Source organism: Diceros bicornis (genome assembly GCF_020826845.1).
Source record: "Diceros bicornis minor isolate mBicDic1 chromosome 30 unlocalized genomic scaffold, mDicBic1.mat.cur SUPER_30_unloc_1, whole genome shotgun sequence".
Lineage (NCBI taxonomy): Eukaryota > Metazoa > Chordata > Mammalia > Perissodactyla > Rhinocerotidae > Diceros > Diceros bicornis.
The window spans coordinates 4,671,281-4,685,582 of NW_026690899.1; positions in this window are offsets into that span (position 1 = coordinate 4,671,281).

The following is a 14,302-nucleotide window of genomic DNA, read 5'->3' on the forward strand; positions in this document are numbered from 1 at the left end:
CACTCTCTAGTCATCAGATCTACAAATATTCCTCATAAGGAATTCATTTATCACAACTTTTCTGTTATTATATCCAAAGAAATTGATTTTTTGGCTGAAACCACTCTGATTTTTATCTTATCCTTCCATTTCAATGACATCATGCCCTCAATATTTGTTGTGCTTTCCATAACTTCCCTACTGGAATCATCCCTCAGGTTTCAAATATGCACAAATCTCTACCGTCTACAAACTAATCTCTCAGCCAGCGGTCCTAATAGTCCTCACCCTCCACGCCCCTCGTCTCCTCCTCCTGCCAGGGATCCATTGTGAAAAGTTCACATATATCCCAATGCCTCTGTTTCCACAGTGCCCACCCAACCCTATCCCCATTCTGTGGATACTTCTCTTGCTAACCTCACAAGCCGTGTCTCTTACTAATCCACTGGGGACTTTTCATGATTTTTCTGACATGCTCTGCAGTAGCACATGACATTGCGGACTCCAATGTCCTTTTAAAAGACCATTTGTCCTTGGGATCCACCACCCTCACTGTCTTGCTCATGTCTGTCTAAATGTCCTGAGCAACTTCCAGGCTTCTCTTTATTACCACCCCACAATGACTGATGCTTCCCAAAAGTCAGCACTGCTCTGACACCTGTTCCACATCTGCACCCTCCTTCTGGGGCAACCCCATCCATTTCCTTGGCTTCAAATACCACTAATGAGCCAAACATGTCCAAAGAATCAGCAGAGACTAACTCTGAACCCCAGACCCATTTATCCACCTTCACATTCACCACATCAGTGATAACTCACAATGACCGGGTCCCAAGTTGAACAAGTCACTTCCCCAAATAATTTGCTTCTCTCTCAGTGTCCCCAAACTCACTTATTTTTGGTAATAACCTGTCTACCTCTGGATGTCACCCTGGACACCCTGCCACCCCCCATTCACATAGCAATGAACCATCCATCCACCATTCTGAATCTACCTACAGGTTATCCACTTCTGATTTATTTCTAATCACCTTTCAGACCTCATACAAAATATCACTTCCAGACAATGAACACTCCTGCTCCAATAACCTAAATTACAAAACTCCATTTTTCCTCTTCTTTGATTTTTTTTCTATTTTAGTTATATGTGCATTATTATCTATTTCTTTCAAGATTTCGTTCTTTCTCACTAAATTAGATATTCCATGAAGACAAGACTAATGTGGATTTTCCAAATTTTCCCACAATAGTGTTCACATATGGCTTTGCACACAAAAAGGGCTCACATATATTATGTGTACAATATATAATTTATATTCATATATATTTATAAAATTCAAACACTAAAACATTGCTTCATGAAATATTTTAAATCCATCCACTTAACTATTCTTTTTTTTTTCCCCGAGGAAGATCAGCCCTGATCTAACATCCATGCTAATCCTCCTGTTTTTGCTGAGGAAGACCGGCTCTGAGCTAACATCTAATGTCAGACCTCCTCTTTTTTTGCCCCAAAGCCCCAGCAGATAGTTGTATGTCATAGTTACACATACTTCTAGTTGCTGTATGTGGGACTCGGCCTCAGCATGGCTGGAGAAGCCCACCTGGGTTTCCGTACCACAGTCGCCAGCAGCGGAGCACACACACTTAACCACTAAGCCACGGGACCGACCACTCCACTTAACTACTCTTGTGCAAAGATACCACCTTTAGGTGCTACACTGCAATAAATTAGCAGAAGTAGCTTAAGATTCCAAATCCTTTCTCCTCGTAATCCAATCATGAGATTCTAGTCACAATGATCTGTTTAAAATGCAAAAGTGATCAGTCCATCTTAACTTTTAAATCCTCCATTTCTGTCTTCAGCACATATTTCTCCTGTTGTCTTATCATAATTATTAATATTACCCTTTTCTTTCCCTGATATGTTCCAGTTTGGAGGGAAAACTATTTGGTCATTCTATTTTTAGAGCACTTACTACATGCAAAGCTCTGGTGTAAAACCTGTGATCTACAAAATAACTAAATAGACTCACTGCCCCTGTTTGGTTTAGTCTTAGTGGGAGGAAAGATATCATAAATGGCAAAGGATGTATAACATGCCATGTAGAAATCACTGCTGTGATGAACAATAAGGCAGAGAGTGAGAGTTTGAGCTTGAGCGCATTTTCAAATTACTTGTGTGTGTATGTGTGTGTGTGCGTGTGTGTGTGATTGCACGTGCTCATGCCTGCTGCCTGGATGGGATGAGTTGCTTCCTCCTGGGGATTGGGGGAGCCTCCTATGCCTCGGGAAAGTTTCTCCATGTGCACTTAATATGCAGTTTGTTATCCATGTGTATTAGTCAGGATTCTCTAGAGAAATACAACCATAGAATATATATAAACATATAGAAGTCGAAATTTATTGTAAGAATTAGCTCACAAGGTTATGGAGGTTGAGAAGTCCCACAATATGCCATCTGCAAGCTGGAGAACCAGAAAAACCAGTGATATAATTCAGTCAAATTCTGAAGGCCTGAGAACCAGGACCTTTGATGTCCAAGTGCAGGAAAAGATGGACATCCCAGCTCAGGAAGAGACAATAGATTCAGTCTTTCTTTGTTTTTTGTTCTATTGAGCCCACAACAGATTTGATGATGCCCACCCACTCTAGTGAGGGTGAGTTTGTTTATGTAGACCATGGAATCAAATGATAATGTCTTCCAGAAACATTCTCACAGACACACCCAGCAATAATTCTTCACAGTCTATCTGGGCACCCCTGTGTCTAGTCAAGTTGACAGCTAAAATTAATCATCATATCATGGCTCTATCCAAACAAGATCAACAGAGATATCACAACGTGACCTATGTCATTTAAATTTTCCAGAACACATGTTAAAGTAAGTAAATACAAACAGATGAAACCGGATTTTATAACATTTTCTTTAACTCAAGAAACATAAATATTATCATTTCAAAATGCAGTCCACATCAGTACAAAGAAGAAGAAACCCTGGTTTTCCGCCCCCTCTGTCTTGCTGGTGAATTTTAATGAATACTGGCTCCTCATATATCTTAATATGATCCAATATATAATATTCTCCCATCTATTTGAGCTTTATTGAATTAAAAGGAAATCATTTTCTCATTGTCAAACTGCTCTGCTATCTCTTTTTTAATAAATTAAAGCGATATATTTTGTTTATGTTAGAACTGAAATTAAGAATTTAAGTAATTAAGAAGGACTTGATTCCAGCAAAAGGCTGGTTTACTAAAATGGAAGACAGTCCACGAGCAAATCTCCCAAGAAAACCATAGGGCCAATGGCATTGGAAATTTCAGGGTAGAATTAAAAGACACATGGGGTGTGATTAAATGGAGAGTAGAGAGAATGTGGGGAGGAATTGATATCAGAAGTGAAAATACACAAGCATGTTCCAAGTTGATGAAAGACATCAATCCACAGATTCAATTAATTCAACATTTCCCAAGCAGAGTGACTACACAGGAAATATTAATGAACTAAACTATGGTCTAAAAACCAAAGTTAATGTAAAGTATTTTAGGGACAAGAGAGGCCAAACAAGCAAGAAAAAGGCCAATTGGTGATTTCTAACCATAAAGAAAATAAGATAGACATCCACAGAGCAGCATTTTTAAAATGCTAAAAGAAATCTCATGTCAAACCAGAATTCTACACCCAGCAACAATAGTGTCCCAAATAAAGATGCCCCAGAAAATCTTAAAGTGAAACTTTTCATTGTTAGCAGCCTTGAATTAGACAAAATACTGCAGTGAGTTATCACCTCCAAAGGAAAATTAACCCAGCTTGAAAACCAGGAATGCACAAAGGACTGAAGAGGAAAGGAAAGGATAATTTATAAATAAATATAAATGAATTTTATTTCGGGAAGTAATTCTAGAAATCTCTCATGGAGATTAAAATATATGTAGAATGAAATGCATAAAAACAGTAATACAAATGACAAGAAGGTTAAAAATAGAATTGAAAGTGTTGAACGTATTAGCATTTCGGGGAGATGGTAAAAGTAATTATTCATATTAGACTGTATTAAGGATTCAGAATTTAACCATTAGTGCAATTAAAGATTTCTATATGATTCCAAGCAATAAGTTTATAGAGGAAATAACAGAATAACAAAAGAGTTAAATCAACATCAGTGAAGTAAAGAAAGTAAAGGAACATTAATTATTCAGGTCAAAGGGAAGGGAAAGAGTAAGACGGTTGAAATAATTACAAGTTTACTGGTAATTACATGAGATGTAAATGCACAAAATACTAATTTCTTGTTAATGGCTGTGTGATATATTCTAGAGAATTGCTAATAAATATTTTGGACATTCTTTCATTGATATACGTTTACACAGTCTCTATTTTTTCCTATTAAAACATAAGTGGTATGGACATTTTTGTACATATAAACTTCCATTCCTATTTTTAGAGAAAATATTATTAGTGGAAGGAAAAGGAAACATTAAAATGTTGACAGAAACTGCAAATACCACCTCCACACACAATTGTATTAAATGTTTTCATACCAACAGTATCTGACAGTGTCAATAACCCAACATTATTTTTTTGGGTATAAATCTTTAGGAATCTCTCTAATCCCATTGATAAGAGACAGGATGTCTCCCCTGGATTATCCACAGATTGGATTATCCACTCCTTTCCTCAATAAAAGGGGAATCAGAGGCAGAAGTCCTTGCATTTTCCAGCATTCCACGGGCTGTCTGCATATCAGGAGTGGTCTGAGCAGGAGAACTCTGAAGCCATGGAGAAACCTGCATCAACCTGTTTTCCAAGCCAGCCTATTCTGGTGAGTGTGGAATCCATATGGACAGCAAGAGTGTCCATTTGTACACTTTGTGCTTCTGTGAAACCTCTTTAAGTGAGCAGGCAGTAGCTCTTAAAACAAGAAGATAACTTATTGAAAGTTGTTTCCTAGGTGTTAATGTTTGTTAAGTAATGATCAAGGTGTTGTACTTTTCTGTATAGGGAGCTTCCTTGGGATAATAGGCCAGACACTTGTTTTGTTTTTAACCAAAAACATCACTGGGAAGTGGAAGTAGTATTCATCTCTGCACTGTTGACATTGTTCTCATCTCTGGAAAATCTTTTACCCACAATGTGATTGGCCTTTTTAAAAAAATTCAGTTTTGTGCTCAAATATCACCTCATCCGATAGTCCTTCCTTAATCTCTGCATCATCTAATTGTAGGTGGGCCGGCCCCCCTGGCGTAGCAGTTAAGTGTTCACACTCTGCTGCTGGAGGCCCAGGTTCAGGTCCTGGGAAAGCACCAACGCACCACTTGTCAGGCCATGCTGTATCGGCGTCTCATATGAAGTTGAGGAAGATGGGCACAGATGATAACACAGGGCAAGTCTTCCTCAGCAAAAAAAAGAGGAGGATTGGCATGGATGTTAGCTCAGGGCTGATCTTCCTCACAAAATGAATAAATAAATGAAATAATTGTAGGTAATTTCTTTCCCTTTATCCTTCCTTACTGTTCTTCCTCCATCCCTCCCTCTGTTTCTGTATCTCTGCGTAGCCCTTACTCTTTATTACAGGATCTAATTATACCTAACACTATATTAGACATTCATCCATCTCTTTATTAACTCATTCCTCTCACCAAGATTAAAATAAACAGGGGAAGTGAATTTTTAAGTTAAATTCTGGATCATGGATTTTAGTACATAACTTGGCTTATAATAGGTGCTCTATAAATGGGAGGATCAAATAATTTTCCCTCCAAACTGGGACATGTTGGAGAGTGAAAGAGATGGTATAAATGATTATTGCAGGACAACAGGGATGAAGTCAGATGTATGACTTCACCTTTAAAAAGGATCTGAAAACAGAAATGAGAGATTGTAAAGGAAAGGTGCACTTATTAGGTTTACATTTTAAATAGATTATTGTGGCTAGAGTCTTAAAATGAATTACAGACAGAAAGGATTTGCAATCTTAGTGATAATTTATTGCCGTCTACCACCAAAGAGATTCTATCCTTGTATAACATTAGTTGAGTGAATTTGTTTGAAAGATTTAGAAAGTACTTTTTGGAGTTTGAATAATTTCTTTCAATAAATATGTTGTGCACCTTCTAAGGGCAAAGCAGTGAGTGAATACGGCAGTGTAAAACATTACAGTCCACATCAGTCTTCACTTCTTGGAGTATCCAATTTAGTGAGAAAAACACTATGAGAGAAATAGATGATAATACACATACAATTAAAAACTTTAAAAATTAACAGAGAAAATGACATTAATTTTGATGGCGGGATAAGGAAAGGTCACTCTGTGGAAATGGTATTTTGTAGGAAATCTGAAAGGTGCTCAAGAATTATTCAAAAGTGGAGAATCTTTAGGTGGATTCAGGAGGGTAGATGGATGGTTCACTGATATGTGAGTGGGGGTGGCAGGGTGTCCAGAATGGCACTCAGGTGTAGACAGGATATCAGTACAAACAAGTGAGATTAGGGGACCCTGAGATATGGGTGATTATTTGGAGAACCGATTGGTTCAACTTGGGACCCGCTAACTGTGAGCTGAGTCATCAAGTTAGCACTGATGTGGTGAGTGGGCAGAAGGGTATTTGGATCTCAGGGTTGAAGCCAGGTCTATGCTGATTCTATGAGCATTTCGAGTTCATTAATGGTATTTGAAGCCAGGGAAATGGATGGGATAGCCTAGAAGAGGGTGTGGATGTGGAACCAATGTGAGAGCAAGATTGACTTCTAAGAAGCGTCTATTGTGTTAAGTCAGATGGTGGAGCCCAAATTAACAGGGAGGAGTAGGAGGAGAGAGGAAGAGTCAGGAGAGGAAAAATGGTTTTTTACAGTAGCTAGAACTATGTGATGGGAATATGGCATGTGTGAGTTATTTATTTATGAACAGGAGAATATTTGAGTGAAGATGGCACTTGGGTGTGCAAGTGAAATGAGCATCAAATTGCTGAGAGGAACGTGATTTCATTAGAGATGAGGCACTAAATTGCTATGCTCTGGGCACACAACCATCTAGTCTTCATAGTCCTTTCTGTCCTTGACTCAAATCAGCTTGATGTCCCAGAACCTAGTTCTCAATGTGTGGTGCCTGTGCCAGCAGCATCAGCAGCATCTGGGAACACTTAGAAGTGCAAATTCTTGGCCCTCCCCAGGCCTACTTGGGTTGATGTCCAGCAATTGGTGTTTTAACAACCCTCCAAATGATTGTGAAGCACAGGGCAGTTTGAGAGATACTTCTCCAGGATACAGGAGGGTGGAAGATCCAAATGAGGTGAGAAAATTCTCCGTGGCTGGCAGTCTGCATTCCACATTTTATTCAAATTTCACATTTCATTTTGTTTTCAAAGGGAAAGCTCAAAAGAAATATGATGCCCCAGACGTCAGAGAAGAAAAGACATGTCCATTTAGCCAAGACCAAGCAGAGACATCGTGAAAGATCTGCACTTCCTATAAGTGCATTTTAGGAGGTCAGTTTCCTGGCTGCATTTTCAATAGGACAGTTACAAGGATAACTTCCCACCCTGGCAATGAAGTCAGGTACAGTCAACGGGAGGAGAACTTGCAGAAGCCCCAGCAAGTCTGTGCACACAGAAGACTGCAGGGACTCTAAGACTGCAGCAGTGAAGGAGAACTTTTAAATACTTTTGATAGCACAACTACCTTAAATATAATTGCACCAGGTGGTCCAGGTGAATCCCTGGGCTGTGTTGGTGCCTGGTCTCTAAACCCCAGCCTCAAGCCCACTGCCACACAGTCTTCAGACTGGGCAGAGATGATCCCAGGAGTGGGTCTCAGTCTCCCCCACCCACTCTACAGACAGCCTGTAACTTATGGAGAGATCCGCACACAGAGTCAGAAAGTGAAAAAAGCAAGGGAGACTGGCTGAGGCCCTGAGGGCAGAGAGGTTTGCCAGGGAGGCAGAGAGCAAGGAGCCAAGAAGGATGTTCTGAGGCCCGATGGAATATAGGAGAAGGTCCTGCTGAAGAAGCCAAGAAGTGTGGCCCCAGAGAAGTGGTTCCCCATGAACAGCCCCCAGTTTCACTCACCTGATTTAATATCACTCTCTCTACTTGCTCTGGACTGTGATGCTTTGTCATTTTATAATTGCACTTTATTAAACTCTTTTGAGAGACATAAATGTGAAGAGTAGACTGTTGTGTGGGTGAGAGATCGCGTTTCATGTGACAGGAAAGAAGATCTTTACGTGTCCTGGTATACTGCAATTTCTGCTTATCATGATTTAACTTCACTTTTATATTAAAGGTAATTTGGCCTCAGGGATCATTTAGTATTTTTAGTTATATTTTTTTAGAATACTTGCACTCAGGAAAAGATGATACCTATTGTAAAGAGCTTATTTTTTAACCTTAAATTAATTTGATTCCATAAAAGTCTTACTTCACTAAGCTTGCCTTTATATCTCATTCTAACATAAGTTCTATCCTTTTTTTGCTAAATGCTAGCTCATATACAAGGAATTTTCTGGACTTTCTTGAAGACCCTTGATAGAGCAGTCTTAGCAGTCATGGGGAAGGAAGCCCATTTCAGAGGGTCAAAGAGTGACTGAGAAACAGAAAGGCAGAGAGTGAGTGGAGGTGGACAGCTGTGCCTTGTGCCTCCTGACAATGGCCTCTGGATTTAACACAGTGATGGCTTCCTCCCAGAGCCCACAGCTTTGGTGTGGGGCTGACTGCTCCCTAGGACTAGGGTGTTCTAATTCCTCATTGTGAGCTAATCTGCATATTCTAACCCCCAGATGTCCTAGGACGGGGGTGTCAAATGGTCCTTTCTGACCCTACAGGATCCAGGCACAGGCCGCTTTATGGAACAGGAAGAGAATCAGGGTATGCACGGGGTTATTACCTGCCAGACCTGGAGTTATGGTGAGTGGAGTTGAGTGAGGTCACAGTGTAGGAGCCGCTGACGGGGTCTGAGGCCATCTGGGAGGAGAGCAGAGTAAGGGTGGCCATGGGGGATGGTCAGGCCAAGACCTGCACCCTCATTTGTATGCTGCATCTGTGTGCTTGGTCACAATCTACTCCTCAAGTCTCATTAACATGAGCCGATTTCTTCCCTCATTGCATCTTTTCTTCCCTCGTATATTCTGTTAAATTGTTTTAGGATAACGTCAGTTGGATTTTTGCTCCCATACCTCTAAATTATTCATGACAAATTTGTAGATGTAGACCATGACTTCAGTGAGTTACATTGAAAAATGAAAGTGTTCACATGTGATAATTGCAGACCTGAGAAATTGAAATGAGGCATCAGTCGTGGTCCATGATCCTCAGGACATCCATATAAGCCACGTGATAATCAGAATTTTTAAGACAAGGTACTATTAGGATTTGATGGTTTGAGTGAGAACAAAGGGGAGCCCTACAATTGATTCACAGTTTATCAACAGCAGAGAATCCTCCCTCACCTCTTCCAGCTCCTGGTGGTACCTGCTTCCCTGTCTTGTGGCAGCAGATCTCCAATCTCTGCCTAGGTCTTTCATGTGATCTTCTCCCATCCATGTCTCTGTGTCGTCTCTTCTTCTTATAAGGACACCAGTCATTGAATTTAGGGCCCACCCTAAATCCAGGATGAGTTCATCTGCGGATCTTTAATCACATCTGCAAAGACCCTGTTTCCAAATAAGATCACATTCTAAGGTTCTGGGTGAATTTGAATCTTTGGGAGACGTTATTCAAGCGACTACATCCTCTACCCTCAAGTTGAGGTTGGGAGCTGCCTCAGGCAGACCAGAATGTTAACGATATCGGAGGAGTTGTTTTCACCAACAATATTGGAGTTGTTTTCCTCAAAAGTACTTGATTCAATGTAATAAACTTAAAAATCATAATTATTTGAAATCGTGATAGCGATTCTTAAATCTTATGGGAGAGAAATTTTACAAAATGAAAGAAGAACTTTTGAGAATCAACCACCAAACAAAATAAACATGAAAGAGAAAAAAGACAAAGGGACGTATCAAAACATCTCCCTAGTTCTGTTAACAAATCGGCAAATTAAGGTACTCACAGAACCAGTCTCTCCACTGAAGCAACCGTTCAGTTGGACAAAACTGACAGAATCAAGTGTTTCAGAACTAGGAAATAAAATAAAAAACTTACAGCATCCAGAGGAGTGATTAATGAGGGAAAACGTGGCTGAATTTGTGTAAGAAAGCACTGTGGTGTTTTTGCTTAATGCCTACCCGCTGCCATTCTCTGGTACAGTGGAGGATGTGAAGATGGGAGCCAAGAATCCTTGCATGGCTCCCTTGAGCCAGGAGACAAATACTAACCTGCTTCTTAAAATAGGGTGATTATGTGACTGGGGGGTAGTGATCTGACTTTTGGGTCCCTGAAGGACCAGCACAGAAGTTGACAGGTATTTCTCCCCCTCAGAGTGGAGGGACTTTCCAAGTGGTGTCATTGTCTGATGAAACATTTAAAGACCTATGCTACTGGTAGATGACTGGGCAATTGGCTGGGGCAGGAGAGAGACATAAAATTCTGGAAAGGAGGCATCTGAGGAGGAAGTTTCTTGGGGAATGAAAGCTTAGAATGGTCACTGCATCTACCAGGGAAGCTGGAGTGCAATGTGCACGCCCAGGATTGGATGGGTGTTCAGACAAGACCTGAGAAGACCTGGGCTTGCACCTCTGGTAAATTTGTGGGCCCCATGCAGGTAGGGGGTGAAGTCTAAGGAAGAGCTACAGGGGACCAGCTGCAAAGACTGGAGAGATTTTAATTTTTTCTTTTTTTAAAATGTATTGTTTTGGATTCTTGCATTTAAAGAAATCTCTGTCGGGTCGCTTGCTCATTGTTAAGATAACTGAAAAGTGATTTCGGTGACCACACACATCAAAGAACATAGTCTTTGCAAAAATCGTTTGAAAAGTCGCTAAACAAAAGGATGATTGCAGCTCATAAAAAGCCACAAGAGCAAAACCTGGAGAGCAGGAGAATCTGATTCTCACAACGACCACATTGTAATACGCAAAATATCCAATTACCACTACAAAATTATAAATGATATGAAGGTACAGGAAAGTATAGCCGGTTCATATGGAGTAGAATGGGAATTGACAGAAGTTTTTCCTGAGGAAGCCCAGGCATTGGACTCATGAGACAAAGACTTTAAAAAAACTCTCTTGTATATGCTCAAAGGGCTAATGGAAAGTAGGGACAAAGGACCCAGGAAAATAAAGAGAATGATGTCTCAATTCACAGAGAATATCAATAAAGAGATAGAAACTGTAAAAAGAACCAAAGAGAAATAATTGAGTATTACCCCTGCACTTCTCCCACCTCCAACCTTAAACAACCACAAATTTACTTCCTGTCTGTACAGATTTGCCCATATTTGACATTCCATGTAAATAGAATCATGTAATATGTGGTCTTCTTTGACTACTTGCTTTCACTTAGCAGGTCTTCAAGGTGCTTCCATGGTGTTGCACGTGTCCTTCATATCTTTATGGCTGAAGAGCATACAATGTAGAGAAATACGGAGCACCTTGTGTTTATACATTCATTAGATGATGGATATCGGGGCTACTCTGGTCCACCTTTTTCTTGTCCCACTCTCACCTTCAGAGCCCAACATCAATGCCTCCCATCTCCCTTCAGTATTCACTGCCATCCAGTCAGCTCAGGTCTGCTTAGGCACTAGGTCTTCTCAATGTAAACACTGTTGGATCCCTTAGCAAGGGCCCTAAAAGGCAGAGGTTGGGACGGGTAGTGGCCACCTCGCTGAAGACTGCCAAGTCCAACACATGCTTTCTAGAGCTGCAACTTTAACATAAAAAATTAGAGCGGAAATTCCCAAGGTTGCTGACACAAGTGGTCTCCAGTGGTTACTCTTAAAACACTTAAAGTACAGGGCCTCCTAGTAGACATCTGTCATCCTTCTTGGTTTCTCAGCCACTGAACCCCTATCCTATGTTTGAGGGCTTCCCTCACTTTATGATCCTGGGGGGAGACAACACCAGCTTCCAGATTTAAAAGCAGAAAATGCCAGACACGTCCATTTGCATCCTCCCCGCTGCAACCAGGGCAGAGTTCTGTGGATCAGACGCACCCACAAAGACTGACCCAGGAGGTGGGATCGATGCACTGATGAGGATGGATTTGGACAACAGTTAATAGAAGCAGCCTCAGCGGGGCTCCAGCCCATCCTCGTCCTCCCAGAGGCTCCGTGAGCCATCACCATATCAATCCTTCTGTTGCACACAATCAAGAGCCCTGAAAGAGAGCCTGGCGCTGGTGTTGGAAGTGGGGAGATGGTCAGGAGGGGCCCACTGTTCGCATTCCAGCCTTGGTCTAGGCTGGGGCCCTCTTCCCAGACCCCCGGTCAGCCGGCGTCGTCACTGGCCCCCAGTGGCCTTCCCCACGGGCTGGGTCCGCGGGCTCAGCAGGGGTTAGAGGCTACACCCCCGGGGTCAGTCCCCGCAGCGGACATCGGCGCCAGACTCCAAGGAGCCATCACGTCCGGAGGATGCAGCCTTGGGGACACGCGCGTCCTCGTCATGGGCGGAGGACACGCAGCTGTCAAGCCAGACTGCCCCACGCCGTGGGTAGAGGTGGGGCCGGAGGAACGAGGAGGAGGGCAGCGGGGACCGGTTCCACGACCCTCCGGGGTGTCGCTCGGGGCAGCTCGGACGCGTGGAAGGCTCCGGGCTCCGCGTCCACGGCCCCATCCAGCGCGGTCGCCTTCATTCTCTGCCGTCCTCGACTCCGCTTCCTTCTGCGGCGCGGCCAACAATCTCTCTTCTCTGGGCCGCCCGCGAACTCTCAGCTCTTCCCAGCGGGCCCTCGGCTCGGCTCTCTTGGCCGCCTCTCGCCGCTTTTCGGCTGGGCTAGGCTCCTCCAACCAGGCGTTGGGCCCTTCCGCCTGGCCTCCGCTGTGTCTTCACATCTTCGGCTCTTTCTGTTTATCTTCGTCTCTCTCTGCCTGGTTTCGGCTCCCGCCGCCTCTTCCCGCGATTCCTTGGCTCAGCGGTTTGGGTTCGTCTCTCTCCATCTGGTTTCGGCTTTCTACGATTTCACTGCCACAGTTCGGCTCTTTCCGTCTCTCTCCGCCAAGTCCCGGGCTCCGCTGGGCTCTCTCTGTTTGCCAAAGTCCTCGTGTACGTGGGTGGAGGTGGTTCAAATTCCCCCCTCTTCACTGTGGTATGGGAGTGTCACTTTCTCTACATCCTAATACATCAACATATTAAGCAAAGAGTAAATGTTCCTAATCTGATAAATAAAAACAAGAATCTTGGTGTTTTACTTATTTTTCCTTTGGTGGACGAAGTTGAGAATCATCTCTTATACTGAGAGCATTCTGTATTTTCTGTGAACTGTTCTTCGCCATTTGTCCATTTCTCCAACGGATTCTTGGTCTTTTTTGGTTGGTAAGAGTTCCTTAATATTAATAAATTAGCTTTTTGTGATGAGTTGTCAACATTCTCCTCTTTTCCTTTTTTTGTCTTTGCCTCTAGTTGTTGCTGCCATGCAGATTTTTTGAAAGGAAATCAAACGTGTTGATTTCATTTCTTGTTTTATGTTATACTTTTAAAAGAACATCTTTTCTCTGAGATTATATATAAAATACTTATCCTTTGGATTTTTCTAGAACTTTCACAGCTTTAATATTTACATTTAAATCTATGATAATCCCTATTCCACAGAACAACTGAGGGGTTCCAACATGATTTTGTTAACCATTCGTTTTTTCTTTCCTGCCTTAGCACACCACCCGCACCCACTTTATTGGGAAAAATGTTCAGGCATGGAGATAATTTGAAAGAGTTGTACAGTGAACAGTCTCGTTATGGACAGAACTCTGTCCCCTCAACAGTCATGTGTTGAACCCCTAATCACTAGTACCTCTTATTGTAACTTTATTTGGAGGTTGTGACTTAAAAGAAAGTAACTGAGATAAAATAGGGCAATTAGGGTGGACCCTAATCCAATGTGATCAGTGTCCTTATAAGATGAGATTAGGACACTCACACCAAGAGACGCCAGGGGCACGCATGCACAGAGGGATGACCACGTGAAGCAACAGCAATAGCGTGGTCATCTGGAAGCCACGGAGAGAGGACTCAGGAGAAACCAATCCTGCAGGCACCTTGGTCTTGGACTTCCAGCCTCCAGAATTATGAGAAAGTAAATTTCTGCTGTTTATGCCACCCCGTCTGTGGTACTTTACTAGGGCAGCCCTAATGAAGACAGTCCACACCTATATTTCATCGGTTACAATTTACTGTGTTTACTTTGCCACCTCCATCCATTTATCACCCAAGAATCCATCTCTGTTTAAT